The 21,916-nt window shown below is 42.4% G+C and overlaps 18 non-coding genes across 18 annotated transcripts; all 18 read right to left on the bottom strand.

Moving 5' to 3' along the window:
- Nucleotides 1-229: 229 nt before the first annotated feature.
- On the bottom strand, nt 230-343 carry trnal-caa (transfer RNA leucine (anticodon CAA)). The gene is made up of 2 exons: nt 306-343; nt 230-275 (listed from the first exon to the last, which is right to left on the bottom strand). It is a non-coding gene; the product is annotated as a tRNA-Leu (tRNA).
- A 1,102-nt stretch (nt 344-1,445) lies between these two features.
- Nucleotides 1,446-1,559, bottom strand: trnal-caa (transfer RNA leucine (anticodon CAA)). The gene is made up of 2 exons: nt 1,522-1,559; nt 1,446-1,491 (listed from the first exon to the last, which is right to left on the bottom strand). It is a non-coding gene; the product is annotated as a tRNA-Leu (tRNA).
- A 1,102-nt stretch (nt 1,560-2,661) lies between these two features.
- On the bottom strand, nt 2,662-2,775 carry trnal-caa (transfer RNA leucine (anticodon CAA)). The gene is made up of 2 exons: nt 2,738-2,775; nt 2,662-2,707 (listed from the first exon to the last, which is right to left on the bottom strand). It is a non-coding gene; the product is annotated as a tRNA-Leu (tRNA).
- A 1,103-nt stretch (nt 2,776-3,878) lies between these two features.
- On the bottom strand, nt 3,879-3,992 carry trnal-caa (transfer RNA leucine (anticodon CAA)). Its single transcript has 2 exons — nt 3,955-3,992; nt 3,879-3,924 (listed from the first exon to the last, which is right to left on the bottom strand). It is a non-coding gene; the product is annotated as a tRNA-Leu (tRNA).
- Nucleotides 3,993-5,095: 1,103 nt separating this feature from the next.
- On the bottom strand, nt 5,096-5,209 carry trnal-caa (transfer RNA leucine (anticodon CAA)). Its single transcript has 2 exons — nt 5,172-5,209; nt 5,096-5,141 (listed from the first exon to the last, which is right to left on the bottom strand). It is a non-coding gene; the product is annotated as a tRNA-Leu (tRNA).
- A 1,106-nt stretch (nt 5,210-6,315) lies between these two features.
- On the bottom strand, nt 6,316-6,429 carry trnal-caa (transfer RNA leucine (anticodon CAA)). Its single transcript has 2 exons — nt 6,392-6,429; nt 6,316-6,361 (listed from the first exon to the last, which is right to left on the bottom strand). It is a non-coding gene; the product is annotated as a tRNA-Leu (tRNA).
- Nucleotides 6,430-7,532: 1,103 nt separating this feature from the next.
- Nucleotides 7,533-7,646, bottom strand: trnal-caa (transfer RNA leucine (anticodon CAA)). Its single transcript has 2 exons — nt 7,609-7,646; nt 7,533-7,578 (listed from the first exon to the last, which is right to left on the bottom strand). It is a non-coding gene; the product is annotated as a tRNA-Leu (tRNA).
- Nucleotides 7,647-8,749: 1,103 nt separating this feature from the next.
- trnal-caa (transfer RNA leucine (anticodon CAA)) lies at nt 8,750-8,863 on the bottom strand. The gene is made up of 2 exons: nt 8,826-8,863; nt 8,750-8,795 (listed from the first exon to the last, which is right to left on the bottom strand). It is a non-coding gene; the product is annotated as a tRNA-Leu (tRNA).
- Nucleotides 8,864-9,966: 1,103 nt separating this feature from the next.
- trnal-caa (transfer RNA leucine (anticodon CAA)) lies at nt 9,967-10,080 on the bottom strand. The gene is made up of 2 exons: nt 10,043-10,080; nt 9,967-10,012 (listed from the first exon to the last, which is right to left on the bottom strand). It is a non-coding gene; the product is annotated as a tRNA-Leu (tRNA).
- Nucleotides 10,081-11,183: 1,103 nt separating this feature from the next.
- On the bottom strand, nt 11,184-11,297 carry trnal-caa (transfer RNA leucine (anticodon CAA)). Its single transcript has 2 exons — nt 11,260-11,297; nt 11,184-11,229 (listed from the first exon to the last, which is right to left on the bottom strand). It is a non-coding gene; the product is annotated as a tRNA-Leu (tRNA).
- A 1,103-nt stretch (nt 11,298-12,400) lies between these two features.
- On the bottom strand, nt 12,401-12,514 carry trnal-caa (transfer RNA leucine (anticodon CAA)). The gene is made up of 2 exons: nt 12,477-12,514; nt 12,401-12,446 (listed from the first exon to the last, which is right to left on the bottom strand). It is a non-coding gene; the product is annotated as a tRNA-Leu (tRNA).
- Nucleotides 12,515-13,617: 1,103 nt separating this feature from the next.
- trnal-caa (transfer RNA leucine (anticodon CAA)) lies at nt 13,618-13,731 on the bottom strand. The gene is made up of 2 exons: nt 13,694-13,731; nt 13,618-13,663 (listed from the first exon to the last, which is right to left on the bottom strand). It is a non-coding gene; the product is annotated as a tRNA-Leu (tRNA).
- Nucleotides 13,732-14,834: 1,103 nt separating this feature from the next.
- Nucleotides 14,835-14,948, bottom strand: trnal-caa (transfer RNA leucine (anticodon CAA)). Its single transcript has 2 exons — nt 14,911-14,948; nt 14,835-14,880 (listed from the first exon to the last, which is right to left on the bottom strand). It is a non-coding gene; the product is annotated as a tRNA-Leu (tRNA).
- Nucleotides 14,949-16,051: 1,103 nt separating this feature from the next.
- trnal-caa (transfer RNA leucine (anticodon CAA)) lies at nt 16,052-16,165 on the bottom strand. Its single transcript has 2 exons — nt 16,128-16,165; nt 16,052-16,097 (listed from the first exon to the last, which is right to left on the bottom strand). It is a non-coding gene; the product is annotated as a tRNA-Leu (tRNA).
- Nucleotides 16,166-17,267: 1,102 nt separating this feature from the next.
- Nucleotides 17,268-17,381, bottom strand: trnal-caa (transfer RNA leucine (anticodon CAA)). The gene is made up of 2 exons: nt 17,344-17,381; nt 17,268-17,313 (listed from the first exon to the last, which is right to left on the bottom strand). It is a non-coding gene; the product is annotated as a tRNA-Leu (tRNA).
- Nucleotides 17,382-18,486: 1,105 nt separating this feature from the next.
- trnal-caa (transfer RNA leucine (anticodon CAA)) lies at nt 18,487-18,600 on the bottom strand. Its single transcript has 2 exons — nt 18,563-18,600; nt 18,487-18,532 (listed from the first exon to the last, which is right to left on the bottom strand). It is a non-coding gene; the product is annotated as a tRNA-Leu (tRNA).
- A 1,103-nt stretch (nt 18,601-19,703) lies between these two features.
- trnal-caa (transfer RNA leucine (anticodon CAA)) lies at nt 19,704-19,817 on the bottom strand. Its single transcript has 2 exons — nt 19,780-19,817; nt 19,704-19,749 (listed from the first exon to the last, which is right to left on the bottom strand). It is a non-coding gene; the product is annotated as a tRNA-Leu (tRNA).
- A 1,102-nt stretch (nt 19,818-20,919) lies between these two features.
- Nucleotides 20,920-21,033, bottom strand: trnal-caa (transfer RNA leucine (anticodon CAA)). Its single transcript has 2 exons — nt 20,996-21,033; nt 20,920-20,965 (listed from the first exon to the last, which is right to left on the bottom strand). It is a non-coding gene; the product is annotated as a tRNA-Leu (tRNA).
- Nucleotides 21,034-21,916: the final 883 nt, after the last annotated feature.

The raw sequence follows: 21,916 nt of genomic DNA, 5'->3' as shown, positions 1-21,916 counted from the left end.
AACTGCAATTAGGGAATACCACTGCAGTGAAGAAATGTCCTTGGACTGCAACATATTAAGGGTAGTTAGCACATGTCAAAATCGACTCCGCAAGAATGCTAGAAGAGCCGGCTACCCAGTAGAAGATTGCCTGTTATATTGCATTGCCACCATTCGATTGGACATCCAGGTGCCCTCATTTGTCCAGGTAAGCCAAAATACATGCAAGTTATTTTAAAACAGTCATACATGTCAGAAGTGGGATTCGAACCCACGCCTCCAATCGTAGACCAGAATCCTCCTCATCACAGGGGAAAGGTATTAACCTTGAGTCTGGCGCCTTAGACCGCTCGGCCATCCTGACGCCTGGCAAACTGTTTCAACAGAGGTCTTATCACTGGTAGTATTTGTTACCATATGCCAGGAGACAGTGGACATAATTTGATGAGGTCTCAAGCCAAAGAACACCAATTCAGCTAAGCTAGCCAAGTACATTGTGGATAAGTAACTATAGTTCTTAGAAAGTTGGCAGAGTAATGGATGAGAAAGGGCTAACCTCAATTGTAAAATGCTATTCTGTATCAGATGACGGTTAAATATAATTTCCAAGACAACATGATTCTGCAGTTATTCTGTCTGGATACTACACAGAAAGTGACATTTTTTAAAATTTGCTCCACTTTAATTCCTACCACACAATGGCCTACCTGTAGAAGACAGACAGCAGTGTTCTCCAAACTGTAGAAAATTGTATCAAGGAAAGAATGGCCTGGCCATTTCCAACATCCGGATAAAGTCATGTAACTTGATTTTGGTAGTGTTCTTAGCAGCACATGGATGTCCATGTCCATTGTCAAATCTTAGGACAATAGCAAACTAAGTCAGGAGGTGAAGTCATCTGGCCTTCTACAGAACGATGCTGACTGGAAAGCAAGATAGAGTGTTAGAACTAAGCCAAAGTCGTCTCTCTGCAAGCTCATTAAAGTTTTATGTCAAGGCTTTGTTGGACGTTCGGTTCAAAAGGTATCTAACACACTCTGTGAAACAGGTAGTTCAGAATTCTGCTGATTCAGACTCTGATTCTGCACAATGAGCATCCATGTGGATTTGAGTCAAAAGGGGCGGAACCGCAGTAATCGGCATGTGCTTCGCACCTTGAAAACTGTGTCATGTTCCTCAAACTATTTCTGAAGCAATTTTGTTGTGTGGCAGCACCCAACATCCTACTGAAACAGGCAACTGCAATTAGGGAATACCACTGCAGTGAAGAAATGTCCTTGGACTGCAACATATTAAGGGTAGTTAGCACATGTCAAAATCGACTCCGCAAGAATGCTAGAAGAGCCGGCTACCCAGTAGAAGATTGCCTGTTATATTGCATTGCCACCATTCGATTGGACATCCAGGTGCCCTCATTTGTCCAGGTAAGCCAAAATACATGCAAGTTATTTTAAAACAGTCATACATGTCAGAAGTGGGATTCGAACCCACGCCTCCAATCGGAGACCAGAATCCTCCTCATCACAGGGGAAAGGTATTAACCTTGAGTCTGGCGCCTTAGACCGCTCGGCCATCCTGACGCCTGGCAAACTGTTTCAACAGAGGTCTTATCACTGGTAGTATTTGTTACCATATGCCAGGAGACAGTGGACATAATTTGATGAGGTCTCAAGCCAAAGAACACCAATTCAGCTAAGCTAGCCAAGTACATTGTGGATAAGTAACTATAGTTCTTAGAAAGTTGGCAGAGTAATGGATGAGAAAGGGCTAACCTCAATTGTAAAATGCTATTCTGTATCAGATGACGGTTAAATATAATTTCCAAGACAACATGATTCTGCAGTTATTCTGTCTGGATACTACACAGAAAGTGACATTTTTTAAAATTTGCTCCACTTTAATTCCTACCACACAATGGCCTACCTGTAGAAGACAGACAGCAGTGTTCTCCAAACTGTAGAAAATTGTATCAAGGAAAGAATGGCCTGGCCATTTCCAACATCCGGATAAAGTCATGTAACTTGATTTTGGTAGTGTTCTTAGCAGCACATGGATGTCCATGTCCATTGTCAAATCTTAGGACAATAGCAAACTAAGTCAGGAGGTGAAGTCATCTGGCCTTCTACAGAACGATGCTGACTGGAATGCAAGATAGAGTGTTAGAACTAAGCCAAAGTCGTCTCTCTGCAAGCTCATTAAAGTTTTATGTCAAGGCTTTGTTGGACGTTCGGTTCAAAAGGTATCTAACACACTCTGTGAAACAGGTAGTTCAGAATTCTGCTGATTCAGACTCTGATTCTGCACAATGAGCATCCATGTGGATTTGAGTCAAAAGGGGCGGAACCGCAGTAATCGGCATGTGCTTCGCACCTTGAAAACTGTGTCATGTTCCTCAAACTATTTCTGAAGCAATTTTGTTGTGTGGCAGCACCCAACATCCTACTGAAACAGGCAACTGCAATTAGGGAATACCACTGCAGTGAAGAAATGTCCTTGGACTGCAACATATTAAGGGTAGTTAGCACATGTCAAAATCGACTCCGCAAGAATGCTAGAAGAGCCGGCTACCCAGTAGAAGATTGCCTGTTATATTGCATTGCCACCATTCGATTGGACATCCAGGTGCCCTCATTTGTCCAGGTAAGCCAAAATACATGCAAGTTATTTTAAAACAGTCATACATGTCAGAAGTGGGATTCGAACCCACGCCTCCAATCGGAGACCAGAATCCTCCTCATCACAGGGGAAAGGTATTAACCTTGAGTCTGGCGCCTTAGACCGCTCGGCCATCCTGACACCTGGCAAGCTATTTCAACAGAGGTCTTATCACTGGTACTATTTGGTACCATATGCCAGGAGACAGTGGACATAATTTGATGAGGTCTCAAGCCAAAGAACACCAATTCAGCTAAGCTAGCCAAGTACATTGTGGATAAGTAACTATAGTTCTTAGAAAGTTGGCAGAGTAATGGATGAGAAAGGGCTAACCTCAATTGTAAAATGCTATTCTGTATCAGATGACGGTTAAATATAATTTCCAGGACAACATGATTCTGCAGTTATTCTGTCTGGATACTACACAGAAAGTGACATTTTTTAAAATTTGCTCCACTTTAATTCCTACCACACAATGGCCTACCTGTAGAAGACAGACAGCAGTGTTCTCCAAACTGTAGAAAATTGTATCAAGGAAAGAATGGCCTGGCCATTTCCAACATCCGGATAAAGTCATGTAACTTGATTTTGGTAGTGTTCTTAGCAGCACATGGATGTCCATGTCCATTGTCAAATCTTAGGACAATAGCAAACTAAGTCAGGAGGTGAAGTCATTTGGCCTTCTACAGAACGATGCTGACTGGAAAGCAAGATAGAGTGTTAGAACTAAGCCAAAGTCGTCTCTCTGCAAGCTCATTAAAGTTTTATGTCAAGGCTTTGTTGGACGTTCGGTTCAAAAGGTATCTAACACACTCTGTGAAACAGGTAGTTCAGAATTCTGCTGATTCAGACTCTGATTCTGCACAATGAGCATCCATGTGGATTTGAGTCAAAAGGGGCGGAACCGCAGTAATCGGCATGTGCTTCGCACCTTGAAAACTGTGTCATGTTCCTAAAAACTATTTCTGAAGCAATTTTGTTGTGTGGCAGCACCCAACATCCTACTGAAACAGGCAACTGCAATTAGGGAATACCACTGCAGTGAAGAAATGTCCTTGGACTGCAACATATTAAGGGTAGTTAGCACATGTCGAAATCGACTCCGCAAGAATGCTAGAAGAGCCGGCTACCCAGTAGAAGATTGCCTGTTATATTGCATTGCCACCATTCGATTGGACATCCAGGTGCCCTCATTTGTCCAGGTAAGCCAAAATACATGCAAGTTATTTTAAAACAGTCATACATGTCAGAAGTGGGATTCGAACCCACGCCTCCAATCGGAGACCAGAATCCTCCTCATCACAGGGGAAAGGTATTAACCTTGAGTCTGGCGCCTTAGACCGCTCGGCCATCCTGACACCTGGCAAACTGTTTCAACAGAGGTCTTATCACTGGTAGTATTTGTTACCATATGCCAGGAGACAGTAGACATAATTTGATGAGGTCTCAAGCCAAAGAACACCAATTCAGCTAAGCTAGCCAAGTACATTGTGGATAAGTAACTATAGTTCTTAGAAAGTTGGCAGAGTAATGGATGAGAAAGGGCTAACCTCAATTGTAAAATGCTATTCTGTATCAGATGACGGTTAAATATAATTTCCAAGACAACATGATTCTGCAGTTATTCTGTCTGGATACTACACAGAAAGTGACATTTTTTAAAATTTGCTCCACTTTAATTCCTACCACACAATGGCCTACCTGTAGAAGACAGACAGCAGTGTTCTCCAAACTGTAGAAAATTGTATCAAGGAAAGAATGGCCTGGCCATTTCCAACATCCGGATAAAGTCATGTAACTTGATTTTGGTAGTGTTCTTAGCAGCACATGGATGTCCATGTCCATTGTCAAATCTTAGGACAATAGCAAACTAAGTCAGGAGGTGAAGTCATCTGGCCTTCTACAGAACGATGCTGACTGGAAAGCAAGATAGAGTGTTAGAACTAAGCCAAAGTCGTCTCTCTGCAAGCTCATTAAAGTTTTATGTCAAGGCTTTGTTGGACGTTCGGTTCAAAAGGTATCTAACACACTCTGTGAAACAGGTAGTTCAGAATTCTGCTGATTCAGACTCTGATTCTGCACAATGAGCATCCATGTGGATTTGAGTCAAAAGGGGCGGAACCGCAGTAATCGGCATGTGCTTCGCACCTTGAAAACTGTGTCATGTTCCTAAAAACTATTTCTGAAGCAATTTTGTTGTGTGGCAGCACCCAACATCCTACTGAAACAGGCAACTGCAATTAGGGAATTACACTGCAGTGAAGAAATGTCCTTGGACTGCAACATATTAAGGGTAGTTAGCACATGTCAAAATCGACTCCGCAAGAATGCTAGAAGAGCCGGCTACCCAGTAGAAGATTGCCTGTTATATTGCATTGCCACCATTCGATTGGACATCCAGGTGCCCTCATTTGTCCCGGTAAGCCAAAATACATGCAAGTTATTTTAAAACAGTCATACATGTCAGAAGTGGGATTCGAACCCACGCCTCCAATCGGAGACCAGAATCCTCCTCATCACAGGGGAAAGGTATTAACCTTGAGTCTGGCGCCTTAGACCGCTCGGCCATCCTGACACCTGGCAAACTGTTTCAACAGAGGTCTTATCACTGGTAGTATTTGTTACCATATGCCAGGAGACAGTAGACATAATTTGATGAGGTCTCAAGCCAAAGCACACCAATTCAGCTCAGCTAGCCAAGTACATTGTGGATAAGTAACTATAGTACTTAGAAAGTTGGCAGGGTAATAGATGAGAAAGGGCTAACCTCAATTGTAAAATGCTATTCTGTATCAGATGACGGTTAAATATATTTTCCAATACTACATGATTCTCCAGTTATTCTGTCTGGATTCTACACAGAAAGTGACATTTTTTTTTTAAATTTGCTCCACTTTAATTCCTACCACACAATGGCCTAACTGTAGTAGACAGACAGCAGTGTTCTCCAAACTGTAGAAAATTGTATCAAGGAAAGAATGGCCTGGCCATTTCCAACATCCGGATAAAGTCATGTAACTTGATTTTGGTAGTGTTCTTAGCAGCACATGGATGTCCATGTCCATTGTCAAATCTTAGGACAATAGCAAACTAAGTCAGGAGGTGAAGTCATCTGGCCTTCTACAGAACGATGCTGACTGGAAAGCAAGATAGAGTGTTAGAACTAAGCCAAAGTCGTCTCTCTGCAAGCTCATTAAAGTTTTATGTCAAGGCTTTGTTGGACGTTCGGTTCAAAAGGTATCTAACACACTCTGTGAAACAGGTAGTTCAGAATTCTGCTGATTCAGACTCTGATTCTGCACAATGAGCATCCATGTGGATTTGAGTCAAAAGGGGCGGAACCGCAGTAATCGGCATGTGCTTCGCACCTTGAAAACTGTGTCATGTTCCTAAAAACTATTTCTGAAGCAATTTTGTTGTGTGGCAGCACCCAACATCCTACTGAAACAGGCAACTGCAATTAGGGAATACCACTGCAGTGAAGAAATGTCCTTGGACTGCAACATATTAAGGGTAGTTAGCACATGTCAAAATCGACTCCGCAAGAATGCTAGAAGAGCCGGCTACCCAGTAGAAGATTGCCTGTTATATTGCATTGCCACCATTCGATTGGACATCCAGGTGCCCTCATTTGTCCAGGTAAGCCAAAATACATGCAAGTTATTTTAAAACAGTCATACATGTCAGAAGTGGGATTCGAACCCACGCCTCCAATCGGAGACCAGAATCTTCCTCATCACAGGGGAAAGGTATTAACCTTGAGTCTGGCGCCTTAGACCGTTCGGCCATCCTGACACCTGGCAAACTGTTTCAACAGAGGTCTTATCACTGGTAGTATTTGTTACCATATGCCAGGAGACAGTAGACATAATTTGATGAGGTCTCAAGCCAAAGAACACCAATTCAGCTAAGCTAGCCAAGTACATTGTGGATAAGTAACTATAGTTCTTAGAAAGTTGGCAGAGTAATGGATGAGAAAGGGCTAACCTCAATTGTAAAATGCTATTCTGTATCAGATGACGGTTAAATATCATTTCCAAGACTACATGGTTCTGCAGTTATTCTGTCTGGATACTACACAGAAAGTGACATTTTTTTTTAGTTGCTCCACTTTAATTCCTACCACACAATGGCCTACCTGTAGAAGACAGACAGCAGTGTTCTCCAAACTGTAGAAAATTGTATCAAGGAAAGAATGGCCTGGCCATTTCCAACATCCGGATAAAGTCATGTAACTTGATTTTGGTAGTGTTCTTAGCAGCACATGGATGTCCATGTCCATTGTCAAATCTTAGGACAATAGCAAACTAAGTCAGGAGGTGAAGTCATCTGGCCTTCTACAGAACGATGCTGACTGGAAAGCAAGATAGAGTGTTAGAACTAAGCCAAAGTCCTCTCTCTGCAAGCTCATTAAAGTTTTATGTCAAGGCTTTGTTGGACGTTCGGTTCAAAAGGTATCTAACACACTCTGTGAAACAGGTAGTTCAGAATTCTGCTGATTCAGACTCTGATTCTGCACAATGAGCATCCATGTGGATTTGAGTCAAAAGGGGCGGAACCGCAGTAATCGGCATGTGCTTCGCACCTTGAAAACTGTGTCATGTTCCTAAAAACTATTTCTGAAGCAATTTTGTTGTGTGGCAGCACCCAACATCCTACTGAAACAGGCAACTGCAATTAGGGAATACCACTGCAGTGAAGAAATGTCCTTGGACTGCAACATATTAAGGGTAGTTAGCACATGTCAAAATCGACTCCGCAAGAATGCTAGAAGAGCCGGCTACCCAGTAGAAGATTGCCTGTTATATTGCATTGCCACCATTCGATTGGACATCCAGGTGCCCTCATTTGTCCAGGTAAGCCAAAATACATGCAAGTTATTTTAAAACAGTCATACATGTCAGAAGTGGGATTCGAACCCACGCCTCCAATCGGAGACCAGAATCCTCCTCATCACAGGGGAAAGGTATTAACCTTGAGTCTGGCGCCTTAGACCGCTCGGCCATCCTGACACCTGGCAAACTGTTTCAACAGAGGTCTTATCACTGGTAGTATTTGTTACCATATGCCAGGAGACAGTAGACATAATTTGATGAGGTCTCAAGCCAAAGAACACCAATTCAGCTAAGCTAGCCAAGTACATTGTGGATAAGTAACTATAGTTCTTAGAAAGTTGGCAGAGTAATGGATGAGAAAGGGCTAACCTCAATTGTAAAATGCTATTCTGTATCAGATGACGGTTAAATATAATTTCCAAGACAACATGATTCTGCAGTTATTCTGTCTGGATACTACACAGAAAGTGACATTTTTCAAAATTTGCTCCACTTTAATTCCTACCACACAATGGCCTACCTGTAGAAGACAGACAGCAGTGTTCTCCAAACTGTAGAAAATTGTGTCAAGGAAAGAATGGCCTGGCCATTTCCAACATCCGGATAAAGTCATGTAACTTGATTTTGGTAGTGTTCTTAGCAGGACATGGATGTCCATGTCCATTGTCAAATCTTAGGACAATAGCAAACTAAGTCAGGAGGTGAAGTCATCTGGCCTTCTACAGAACGATGCTGACTGGAAAGCAAGATAGAGTGTTAGAACTAAGCCAAAGTCGTCTCTCTGCAAGCTCATTAAAGTTTTATGTCAAGGCTTTGTTGGACGTTCGGTTCAAAAGGTATCTAACACACTCTGTGAAACAGGTAGTTCAGAATTCTGCTGATTCAGACTCTGATTCTGCACAATGAGCATCCATGTGGATTTGAGTCAAAAGGGGCGGAACCGCAGTAATCGGCATGTGCTTCGCACCTTGAAAACTGTGTCATGTTCCTAAAAACTATTTCTGAAGCAATTTTGTTGTGTGGCAGCACCCAACATCCTACTGAAACAGGCAACTGCAATTAGGGAATTACACTGCAGTGAAGAAATGTCCTTGGACTGCAACATATTAAGGGTAGTTAGCACATGTCAAAATCGACTCCGCAAGAATGCTAGAAGAGCCGGCTACCCAGTAGAAGATTGCCTGTTATATTGCATTGCCACCATTCGATTGGACATCCAGGTGCCCTCATTTGTCCAGGTAAGCCAAAATACATGCAAGTTATTTTAAAACAGTCATACATGTCAGAAGTGGGATTCGAACCCACGCCTCCAATCGGAGACCAGAATCCTCCTCATCACAGGGGAAAGGTATTAACCTTGAGTCTGGCGCCTTAGACCGCTCGGCCATCCTGACACCTGGCAAACTGTTTCAACAGAGGTCTTATCACTGGTAGTATTTGTTACCATATGCCAGGAGACAGTAGACATAATTTGATGAGGTCTCAAGCCAAAGAACACCAATTCAGCTAAGCTAGCCAAGTACATTGTGGATAAGTAACTATAGTTCTTAGAAAGTTGGCAGAGTAATGGATGAGAAAGGGCTAACCTCAATTGTAAAATGCTATTCTGTATCAGATGACGGTTAAATATAATTTCCAAGACAACATGATTCTGCAGTTATTCTGTCTGGATACTACACAGAAAGTGACATTTTTTAAAATTTGCTCCACTTTAATTCCTACCACACAATGGCCTACCTGTAGAAGACAGACAGCAGTGTTCTCCAAACTGTAGAAAATTGTATCAAGGAAAGAATGGCCTGGCCATTTCCAACATCCGGATAAAGTCATGTAACTTGATTTTGGTAGTGTTCTTAGCAGCACATGGATGTCCATGTCCATTGTCAAATCTTAGGACAATAGCAAACTAAGTCAGGAGGTGAAGTCATCTGGCCTTCTACAGAACGATGCTGACTGGAAAGCAAGATAGAGTGTTAGAACTAAGCCAAAGTCGTCTCTCTGCAAGCTCATTAAAGTTTTATGTCAAGGCTTTGTTGGACGTTCGGTTCAAAAGGTATCTAACACACTCTGTGAAACAGGTAGTTCAGAATTCTGCTGATTCAGACTCTGATTCTGCACAATGAGCATCCATGTGGATTTGAGTCAAAAGGGGCGGAACCGCAGTAATCGGCATGTGCTTCGCACCTTGAAAACTGTGTCATGTTCCTAAAAACTATTTCTGAAGCAATTTTGTTGTGTGGCAGCACCCAACATCCTACTGAAACAGGCAACTGCAATTAGGGAATACCACTGCAGTGAAGAAATGTCCTTGGACTGCAACATATTAAGGGTAGTTAGCACATGTCAAAATCGACTCCGCAAGAATGCTAGAAGAGCCGGCTACCCAGTAGAAGATTGCCTGTTATATTGCATTGCCACCATTCGATTGGACATCCAGGTGCCCTCATTTGTCCAGGTAAGCCAAAATACATGCAAGTTATTTTAAAACAGTCATACATGTCAGAAGTGGGATTCGAACCCACGCCTCCAATCGGAGACCAGAATCCTCCTCATTACAGGGGAAAGGTATTAACCTTGAGTCTGGCGCCTTAGACCGCTCGGCCATCCTGACACCTGGCAAACTGTTTCAACAGAGGTCTTATCACTGGTAGTATTTGTTACCATATGCCAGGAGACAGTAGACATAATTTGATGAGGTCTCAAGCCAAAGAACACCAATTCAGCTAAGCTAGCCAAGTACATTGTGGATAAGTAACTATAGTTCTTAGAAAGTTGGCAGAGTAATGGATGAGAAAGGGCTAACCTCAATTGTAAAATGCTATTCTGTATCAGATGACGGTTAAATATAATTTCCAAGACAACATGATTCTGCAGTTATTCTGTCTGGATACTACACAGAAAGTGACATTTTTCAAAATTTGCTCCACTTTAATTCCTACCACACAATGGCCTACCTGTAGAAGACAGACAGCAGTGTTCTCCAAACTGTAGAAAATTGTGTCAAGGAAAGAATGGCCTGGCCATTTCCAACATCCGGATAAAGTCATGTAACTTGATTTTGGTAGTGTTCTTAGCAGCACATGGATGTCCATGTCCATTGTCAAATCTTAGGACAATAGCAAACTAAGTCAGGAGGTGAAGTCATCTGGCCTTCTACAGAACGATGCTGACTGGAAAGCAAGATAGAGTGTTAGAACTAAGCCAAAGTCGTCTCTCTGCAAGCTCATTAAAGTTTTATGTCAAGGCTTTGTTGGACGTTCGGTTCAAAAGGTATCTAACACACTCTGTGAAACAGGTAGTTCAGAATTCTGCTGATTCAGACTCTGATTCTGCACAATGAGCATCCATGTGGATTTGAGTCAAAAGGGGCGGAACCGCAGTAATCGGCATGTGCTTCGCACCTTGAAAACTGTGTCATGTTCCTAAAAACTATTTCTGAAGCAATTTTGTTGTGTGGCAGCACCCAACATCCTACTGAAACAGGCAACTGCAATTAGGGAATACCACTGCAGTGAAGAAATGTCCTTGGACTGCAACATATTAAGGGTAGTTAGCACATGTCAAAATCGACTCCGCAAGAATGCTAGAAGAGCCGGCTACCCAATAGAAGATTGCCTGTTATATTGCATTGCCACCATTCGATTGGACATCCAGGTGCCCTCATTTGTCCAGGTAAGCCAAAATACATGCAAGTTATTTTAAAACAGTCATACATGTCAGAAGTGGGATTCGAACCCACGCCTCCAATCGGAGACCAGAATCCTCCTCATCACAGGGGAAAGGTATTAACCTTGAGTCTGGCGCCTTAGACCGCTCGGCCATCCTGACACCTGGCAAACTGTTTCAACAGAGGTCTTATCACTGGTAGTATTTGTTACCATATGCCAGGAGACAGTAGACATAATTTGATGAGGTCTCAAGCCAAAGAACACCAATTCAGCTAAGCTAGCCAAGTACATTGTGGATAAGTAACTATAGTTCTTAGAAAGTTGGCAGAGTAATGGATGAGAAAGGGCTAACCTCAATTGTAAAATGCTATTCTGTATCAGATGACGGTTAAATATAATTTCCAAGACAACATGATTCTGCAGTTATTCTGTCTGGATACTACACAGAAAGTGACATTTTTTAAAATTTGCTCCACTTTAATTCCTACCACACAATGGCCTACCTGTAGAAGACAGACAGCAGTGTTCTCCAAACTGTAGAAAATTGTATCAAGGAAAGAATGGCCTGGCCATTTCCAACATCCGGATAAAGTCATGTAACTTGATTTTGGTAGTGTTCTTAGCAGCACATGGATGTCCATGTCCATTGTCAAATCTTAGGACAATAGCAAACTAAGTCAGGAGGTGAAGTCATCTGGCCTTCTACAGAACGATGCTGACTGGAAAGCAAGATAGAGTGTTAGAACTAAGCCAAAGTCGTCTCTCTGCAAGCTCATTAAAGTTTTATGTCAAGGCTTTGTTGGACGTTCGGTTCAAAAGGTATCTAACACACTCTGTGAAACAGGTAGTTCAGAATTCTGCTGATTCAGACTCTGATTCTGCACAATGAGCATCCATGTGGATTTGAGTCAAAAGGGGCGGAACCGCAGTAATCGGCATGTGCTTCGCACCTTGAAAACTGTGTCATGTTCCTAAAAACTATTTCTGAAGCAATTTTGTTGTGTGGCAGCACCCAACATCCTACTGAAACAGGCAACTGCAATTAGGGAATACCACTGCAGTGAAGAAATGTCCTTGGACTGCAACATATTAAGGGTAGTTAGCACATGTCAAAATCGACTCCGCAAGAATGCTAGAAGAGCCGGCTACCCAGTAGAAGATTGCCTGTTATATTGCATTGCCACCATTCGATTGGACATCCAGGTGCCCTCATTTGTCCAGGTAAGCCAAAATACATGCAAGTTATTTTAAAACAGTCATACATGTCAGAAGTGGGATTCGAACCCACGCCTCCAATAGGAGACCAGAATCCTCCTCATCACAGGGGAAAGGTATTAACCTTGAGTCTGGCGCCTTAGACCGCTCGGCCATCCTGACACCTGGCAAACTGTTTCAACAGAGGTCTTATCACTGGTAGTATTTGTTACCATATGCCAGGAGACAGTAGACATAATTTGATGAGGTCTCAAGCCAAAGAACACCAATTCAGCTAAGCTAGCCAAGTACATTGTGGATAAGTAACTATAGTTCTTAGAAAGTTGGCAGAGTAATGGATGAGAAAGGGCTAACCTCAATTGTAAAATGCTATTCTGTATCAGATGACGGTTAAATATAATTTCCAAGACAACATGATTCTGCAGTTATTCTGTCTGGATACTACACAGAAAGTGACATTTTTTAAAATTTGCTCCACTTTAATTCCTACCACACAATGGCCTACCTGTAGAAGACAGACAGCAGTGTTCTCCAAACTGTAGAAAATTGTGTCAAGGAAAGAATGGCCTGGCCATTTCCAACATCCGGATAAAGTCATGTAACTTGATTTTGGTAGTGTTCTTAGCAGCACATGGATGTCCATGTCCATTGTCAAATCTTAGGACAATAGCAAACTAAGTCAGGAGGTGAAGTCATCTGGCCTTCTACAGAACGATGCTGACTGGAAAGCAAGATAGAGTGTTAGAACTAAGCCAAAGTCGTCTCTCTGCAAGCTCATTAAAGTTTTATGTCAAGGCTTTGTTGGACGTTCGGTTCAAAAGGTATCTAACACACTCTGTGAAACAGGTAGTTCAGAATTCTGCTGATTCAGACTCTGATTCTGCACAATGAGCATCCATGTGGATTTGAGTCAAAAGGGGCGGAACCGCAGTAATCGGCATGTGCTTCGCACCTTGAAAACTGTGTCATGTTCCTAAAAACTATTTCTGAAGCAATTTTGTTGTGTGGCAGCACCCAACATCCTACTGAAACAGGCAACTGCAATTAGGGAATTACACTGCAGTGAAGAAATGTCCTTGGACTGCAACATATTAAGGGTAGTTAGCACATGTCAAAATCGACTCCGCAAGAATGGTAGAAGAGCCGGCTACCCAGTAGAAGATTGCCTGTTATATTGCATTGCCACCATTCGATTGGACATCCAGGTGCCCTCATTTGTCCAGGTAAGCCAAAATACATGCAAGTTATTTTAAAACAGTCATACATGTCAGAAGTGGGATTCGAACCCACGCCTCCAATCGGAGACCAGAATCCTCCTCATCACAGGGGAAAGGTATTAACCTTGAGTCTGGCGCCTTAGACCGCTCGGCCATCCTGACACCTGGCAAACTGTTTCAACAGAGGTCTTATCACTGGTAGTATTTGTTACCATATGCCAGGAGACAGTAGACATAATTTGATGAGGTCTCAAGCCAAAGAACACCAATTCAGCTAAGCTAGCCAAGTACATTGTGGATAAGTAACTATAGTTCTTAGAAAGTTGGCAGAGTAATGGATGAGAAAGGGCTAACCTCAATTGTAAAATGCTATTCTGTATCAGATGACGGTTAAATATAATTTCCAAGACAACATGATTCTGCAGTTATTCTGTCTGGATACTACACAGAAAGTGACATTTTTTAAAATTTGCTCCACTTTAATTCCTACCACACAATGGCCTACCTGTAGAAGACAGACAGCAGTGTTCTCCAAACTGTAGAAAATTGTGTCAAGGAAAGAATGGCCTGGCCATTTCCAACATCCGGATAAAGTCATGTAACTTGATTTTGGTAGTGTTCTTAGCAGCACATGGATGTCCATGTCCATTGTCAAATCTTAGGACAATAGCAAACTAAGTCAGGAGGTGAAGTCATCTGGCCTTCTACAGAACGATGCTGACTGGAAAGCAAGATAGAGTGTTAGAACTAAGCCAAAGTCGTCTCTCTGCAAGCTCATTAAAGTTTTATGTCAAGGCTTTGTTGGACGTTCGGTTCAAAAGGTATCTAACACACTCTGTGAAACAGGTAGTTCAGAATTCTGCTGATTCAGACTCTGATTCTGCACAATGAGCATCCATGTGGATTTGAGTCAAAAGGGGCGGAACCGCAGTAATCGGCATGTGCTTCGCACCTTGAAAACTGTGTCATGTTCCTAAAAACTATTTCTGAAGCAATTTTGTTGTGTGGCAGCACCCAACATCCTACTGAAACAGGCAACTGCAATTAGGGAATACCACTGCAGTGAAGAAATGTCCTTGGACTGCAACATATTAAGGGTAGTTAGCACATGTCAAAATCGACTCCGCAAGAATGCTAGAAGAGCCGGCTACCCAGTAGAAGATTGCCTGTTATATTGCATTGCCACCATTCGATTGGACATCCAGGTGCCCTCATTTGTCCAGGTAAGCCAAAATACATGCAAGTTATTTTAAAACAGTCATACATGTCAGAAGTGGGATTCGAACCCACGCCTCCAATCGGAGACCAGAATCTTCCTCATCACAGGGGAAAGGTATTAACCTTGAGTCTGGCGCCTTAGACCGCTCGGCCATCCTGACACCTGGCAAACTGTTTCAACAGAGGTCTTATCACTGGTAGTATTTGTTACCATATGCCAGGAGACAGTAGACATAATTTGATGAGGTCTCAAGCCAAAGAACACCAATTCAGCTAAGCTAGCCAAGTACATTGTGGATAAGTAACTATAGTTCTTAGAAAGTTGGCAGAGTAATGGATGAGAAAGGGCTAACCTCAATTGTAAAATGCTATTCTGTATCAGATGACGGTTAAATATCATTTCCAAGACTACATGGTTCTGCAGTTATTCTGTCTGGATACTACACAGAAAGTGACATTTTTTTTTAGTTGCTCCACTTTAATTCCTACCACACAATGGCCTACCTGTAGAAGACAGACAGCAGTGTTCTCCAAACTGTAGAAAATTGTATCAAGGAAAGAATGGCCTGGCCATTTCCAACATCCGGATAAAGTCATGTAACTTGATTTTGGTAGTGTTCTTAGCAGCACATGGATGTCCATGTCCATTGTCAAATCTTAGGACAATAGCAAACTAAGTCAGGAGGTGAAGTCATCTGGCCTTCTACAGAACGATGCTGACTGGAAAGCAAGATAGAGTGTTAGAACTAAGCCAAAGTCGTCTCTCTGCAAGCTCATTAAAGTTTTATGTCAAGGCTTTGTTGGACGTTCGGTTCAAAAGGTATCTAACACACTCTGTGAAACAGGTAGTTCAGAATTCTGCTGATTCAGACTCTGATTCTGCACAATGAGCATCCATGTGGATTTGAGTCAAAAGGGGCGGAACCGCAGTAATCGGCATGTGCTTCGCACCTTGAAAACTGTGTCATGTTCCTAAAAACTATTTCTGAAGCAATTTTGTTGTGTGGCAGCACCCAACATCCTACTGAAACAGGCAACTGCAATTAGGGAATACCACTGCAGTGAAGAAATGTCCTTGGACTGCAACATATTAAGGGTAGTTAGCACATGTCAAAATTGACTCCGCAAGAATGCTAGAAGAGCCGGCTACCCAGTAGAAGATTGCCTGTTATATTGCATTGCCACCATTCGATTGGACATCCAGGTGCCCTCATTTGTCCAGGTAAGCCAAAATACATGCAAGTTATTTTAAAACAGTCATACATGTCAGAAGTGGGATTCGAACCCACGCCTCCAATCAGAGACCAGAATCCTCCTCATCACAGGGGAAAGGTATTAACCTTGAGTCTGGCGCCTTAGACCGCTCGGCCATCCTGACCATGGCAAACTGTTTCAACAGAGGTCTTATCACTGGTAGTATTTGTTACCATATGCCAGGAGACAGTAGACATAATTTGATGAGGTCTCAAGCCAAAGAACACCAATTCAGCTAAGCTAGCCAAGTACATTGTGGATAAGTAACTATAGTTCTTAGAAAGTTGGCAGAGTAATGGATGAGAAAGGGCTAACCTCAATTGTAAAATGCTATTCTGTATCAGATGACGGTTAAATATAATTTCCAAGACAACATGATTCTGCAGTTATTCTGTCTGGATACTACACAGAAAGTGACATTTTTTAAAATTTGCTCCACTTTAATTCCTACCACACAATGGCCTACCTGTAGAAGACAGACAGCAGTGTTCTCCAAACTGTAGAAAATTGTATCAAGGAAAGAATGGCCTGGCCATTTCCAACATCCGGATAAAGTCATGTAACTTGATTTTGGTAGTGTACTTAGCAGCACATGGATGTCCATGTCCATTGTCAAATCTTAGGACAATAGCAAACTAAGTCAGGAGGTGAAGTCATCTGGCCTTCTACAGAACGATGCTGACTGGAAATGCAAGATAGAGTGGCAGAACTAAGCCAAAGTCGTCTCTCTGCAAGATCATTAAAGTTGGATGTCAAGGCTTTGTCGGACGTTCGGTTCAAAAGGTATCTAACACACTCTGTGAAACAGGTAGTTCAGAATTCTGCTGATTCAGACTCTGATTCTGCACAATGAGCATCCATGTGGATATGAGTCAAAAGGGGCAGAACCGCAGTAATCGGCATGTGCGTCGCACCTTGAAAACTGTGTCATGTTCCTCAAACTATTTCTGAAGCAATTTTGTTGTGTGGCAGCACCCAGCATCCTACTGAAACAGGCAACTGCAATTAGGGAATACCACTGCAGTGAAGAAATGTCCTTGGACTGCAACATATTAAGGGTAGTTAACACATGTCAAAATCGACTCCGCAAGAATGCTAGAAGAGCCGGCTACCCAGTAGAAGATTGCCTGTTATATTGCATTGCCACCTTTCGATTGGACATCCAGGTGCCCTCATTTGTCCAGGTAAGCCAAAATACATGCAAGTTATTTTAAAACAGTCATACATGTCAGAAGTGGGATTCGAACCCACGCCTCCAATCGGAGACCAGAATCCTCCTCATCACAGGGGAAAGGTATTAACCTTGAGTCTGGCGCCTTAGACCGCTCGGCCATCCTGACACCTGGCAAACTGTTTCAACAGAGGTCTTATCACTGGTAGTATTTGTTACCATATGCCAGGAGACAGTAGACATAATTTGATGAGGTCTCAAGCCAAAGAACACCAATTCAGCTAAGCTAGCCAAGTACATTGTGGATAAGTATTTATAGTTCTTAGAAAGTTGGCAGAGTAATGGATGAGAAAGGGCTAACCTCAATTGTAAAATGCTATTCTGTATCAGATGACGGTTAAATATAATTTCCAAGACAACATGATTCTGCAGTTATTCTGTCTGGATACTACACAGAAAGTGACATTTTTTAAAATTTGCTCCACTTTAATTTCTACCACACAATGGCCTACCTGTAGAAGACAGACAGCAGTGTTCTCCAAACTGTAGAAAATTGTGTCAAGGAAAGAATGGCCTGGCCATTTCCAACATCCGGATAAAGTCATGTAACTTGATTTTGGTAGTGTTCTTAGCAGCACATGGATGTCCATGTCCATTGTCAAATCTTAGGACAATAGCAAACTAAGTCAGGAGGTGAAGTCATCTGGCCTTCTACAGAACGATGCTGACTGGAATGCAAGATAGAGTGTTAGAACTAAGCCAAAGTCGTCTCTCTGCAAGCTCATTAAAGTTTTTTATGTCAAGGCTTTGTTGGACGTTCGGTTCAAAAGGTATCTAACACACTCTGTGAAACAGGTAGTTCAGAATTCTGCTGATTCAGACTCTGATTCTGCACAATGAGCATCCATGTGGATATGAGTCAAAAGGGGCAGAACCGCAGTAATCGGCATGTGCTTCGCACCTTGAAAACAGTGTCATGTTCCTAAAAACTATTTCTGAAGCAATTTTGTTGTGTGGCAGCACCCAACATCCTACTGAAACAGGCAACTGCAATTAGGGAATACCACTGCAGTGAAGAAATGTCCTTGGACTGCAACATATTAAGGGTAGTTAGCACATGTCAAAATCGACTCCGCAAGAATGCTAGAAGAGCCGGCTACCCAGTAGAAGATTGCCTGTTATATTGCATTGCCACCATTCGATTGGACATCCAGGTGCCCTCATTTGTCCAGGTAAGCCAAAATACATGCAAGTTATTTTAAAACAGTCATACATGTCAGAAGTGGGATTCGAACCCACGCCTCCAATCGGAGACCAGAATCCTCCTCATCACAGGGGAAAGGTATTAACCTTGAGTCTGGCGCCTTAGACCGCTCGGCCATCCTGACACCTGGCAAACTGTTTCAACAGAGGTCTTATCACTGGTAGTATTTGTTACCATATGCCAGGAGACAGTAGACATAATTTGATGAGGTCTCAAGCCAAAGAACACCAATTCAGCTAAGCTAGCCAAGTACATTGTGGATAAGTAACTATAGTTCTTAGAAAGTTGGCAGAGTAATGGATGAGAAAGGGCTAACCTCAATTGTAAAATGCTATTCTGTATCAGATGACGGTTAAATATAATTTCCAAGACAACATGATTCTGCAGTTATTCTGTCTGGATACTACACAGAAAGTGACATTTTTTAAAATTTGCTCCACTTTAATTCCTACCACACAATGGCCTACCTGTAGAAGACAGACAGCAGTGTTCTCCAAACTGTAGAAAATTGTATCAAGGAAAGAATGGCCTGGCCATTTCCAACATCCGGATAAAGTCATGTAACTTGATTTTGGTAGTGTTCTTAGCAGCACATGGATGTCCATGTCCATTGTCAAATCTTAGGACAATAGCAAACTAAGTCAAGAGGTGAAGTCATCTGGCCTTCTACAGAACGATGCTGACTGGAAATGCAAGATAGAGTGGCAGAACTAAGCCAAAGTCGTCTCTCTGCAAGATCATTAAAGTTGGATGTCAAGGCTTTGTCGGACGTTCGGTTCAAAAGGTATCTAACACACTCTGTGAAACAGGTAGTTCAGAATTCTGCTGATTCAGACTCTGATTCTGCACAATGAGCATCCATGTGGATATGAGTCAAAAGGGGCAGAACCGCAGTAATCGGCATGTGCGTCGCACCTTGAAAACTGTGTCATGTTCCTCAAACTATTTCTGAAGCAATTTTGTTGTGTGGCAGCACCCAGCATCCTACTGAAACAGGCAACTGCAATTAGGGAATACCACTGCAGTGAAGAAATGTCCTTGGACTGCAACATATTAAGGGTAGTTAACACATGTCAAAATCGACTCCGCAAGAATGCTAGAAGAGCCGGCTACCCAGTAGAAGATTGCCTGTTATATTGCATTGCCACCTTTCGATTGGACATCCAGGTGCCATCATTTGTCCAGGTAAGCCAAAATACATGCAAGTTATTTTAAAACAGTCATACATGTCAGAAGTGGGATTCGAACCCACGCCTCCAATCGGAGAGCAGAATCCTCCTCATCACAGGGGAAAGGTATTAACCTTGAGTCTGGCGCCTTAGACCGCTCGGCCATCCTGACACCTGGCAAATTGTTTCAACAGAGGTCTTATCACTGGTAGTATTTGGTACCATATGCCAGGAGACAGTAGACATAATTTGATGAGGTCTCAAGCCAAAGAACACCAATTCAGCTAAGCTAGCCAAGTACATTGTGGATAAGTAACTATAGTTCTTAGAAAGTTGGCAGAGTAATGGATGAGAAAGGGCTAACCTCAATTGTAAAATGCTATTCTGTATCAGATGACGGTTAAATATAATTTCCAAGACAACATGATTCTGCAGTTATTCTGTCTGGATACTACACAGAAAGTGACATTTTTTAAAATTTGCTCCACTTTAATTCCTACCACACAATGGCCTACCTGTAGAAGACAGACAGCAGTGTTCTCCAAACTGTAGAAAATTGTATCAAGGAAAGAATGGCCTGGCCATTTCCAACATCCGGATAAAGTCATGTAACTTGATTTTGGTAGTGTTCTTAGCAGCACATGGATGTCCATGTCCATTGTCAAATCTTAGGACAATAGCAAACTAAGTCAGGAGGTGAAGTCATCTGGCCTTCTACAGAACGATGCTGACTGGAAAGCAAGATAGAGTGTTAGAACTAAGCCAAAGTCGTCTCTCTGCAAGATCATTAAAGTTGGATGTCAAGGCTTTGTCGGACGTTCGGTTCAAAAGGTATCTAACACACTCTGTGAAACAGGTAGTTTAGAATTCTGCTGATTCAGACTCTGATTCTGCACAATGAGCATCCATGTGGATATGAGTCAAAAGGGGCAGAACCGCAGTAATCGGCATGTGCGTCGCACCTTGAAAACTGTGTCATGTTCCTCAAACTATTTCTGAAGCAATTTTGTTGTGTGGCAGCACCCAGCATCCTACTGAAACAGGCAACTGCAATTAGGGAATACCACTGCAGTGAAGAAATGTCCTTGGACTGCAACATATTAAGGGTAGTTAGCACATGTCAAAATCGACTCCGCAAGAATGCTAGAAGAGCCGGCTACCCAGTAGAAGAATGCCTGTTATATTGCATTGCCACCTTTCGATTGGACATCCAGGTGCCCTCATTTGTCCAGGTAAGCCAAAATACATGCAAGTTATTTTAAAACAGTCATACATGTCAGAAGTGGGATTCGAACCCACGCCTCCAATCGGAGACCAGAATCCTCCTCATCACAGGGGAAAGGTATTAACCTTGAGTCTGGCGCCTTAGACCGCTCGGCCATCCTGACACCTGGCAAACTGTTTCAACAGAGGTCTTATTACTGGTAGTATTTGGTACCATATGCCAGGAGACAGTAGACATAATTTGATGAGGTCTCAAGCCAAAGAACACCAATTCAGCTAAGCTAGCCAAGTACATTGTGGATAAGTAACTATAGTTCTTAGAAAGTTGGCAGAGTAATGGATGAGAAAGGGCTAACCTCAATTGTAAAATGCCATTCTGTATCAGATGACGGTTAAATATAATTTCCAAGACTACATGGTTCTGCAGTTATTCTGTCTGGATACTACACAGAAAGTGACATTTTTAAAAATTTGCTCGACTTTAATTCCTACCACACAATGGCCTACCTGTAGAAGACAGACAGCAGTGTTCTCCAAACTGTAGAAAATTGTATCAAGGAAAGAATGGCCTGGCCATTTCCAACATCCGGATAAAGTCATGTAACTTGATTTTGGTAGTGTTCTTAGCAGCACATGGATGTCCATGTCCATTGTCAAATCTTAGGACAATAGCAAACTAAGTCAGGAGGTGAAGTCATCTGGCCTTCTACAGAACGATGCTGACTGGAAATGCAAGATAGAGTGGCAGAACTAAGCCAAAGTCGTCTCTCTGCAGGATCATTAAAGTTGAATGTCAAGGCTTTGTCGGACGTTCGGTTCAAAAGGTATCTAACACACTCTGTGAAACAGGTAGTTCAAAAATCTGCTGATTCAGACTCTGATTCTGCACAATGAGCATCCATGTGGATATGAGTCAAAAGGGGCAGAACCGCAGTAATCGGCATGTGCGTCGCACCTTGAAAACTGTGTCATGTTCCTCAAACTATTTCTGAAGCAATTTTGTTGTGTGGCAGCACCCAACATCCTACTGAAACAGGCAACTGCAAT

This window comes from Clarias gariepinus, chromosome 5 (genome assembly GCF_024256425.1).
Source record: "Clarias gariepinus isolate MV-2021 ecotype Netherlands chromosome 5, CGAR_prim_01v2, whole genome shotgun sequence".
Classification (NCBI taxonomy): domain Eukaryota; kingdom Metazoa; phylum Chordata; class Actinopteri; order Siluriformes; family Clariidae; genus Clarias; species Clarias gariepinus.
The sequence above is the reverse complement of the archived record's forward strand: the minus strand, read 5'-3'. Positions and strand labels throughout refer to the sequence as shown.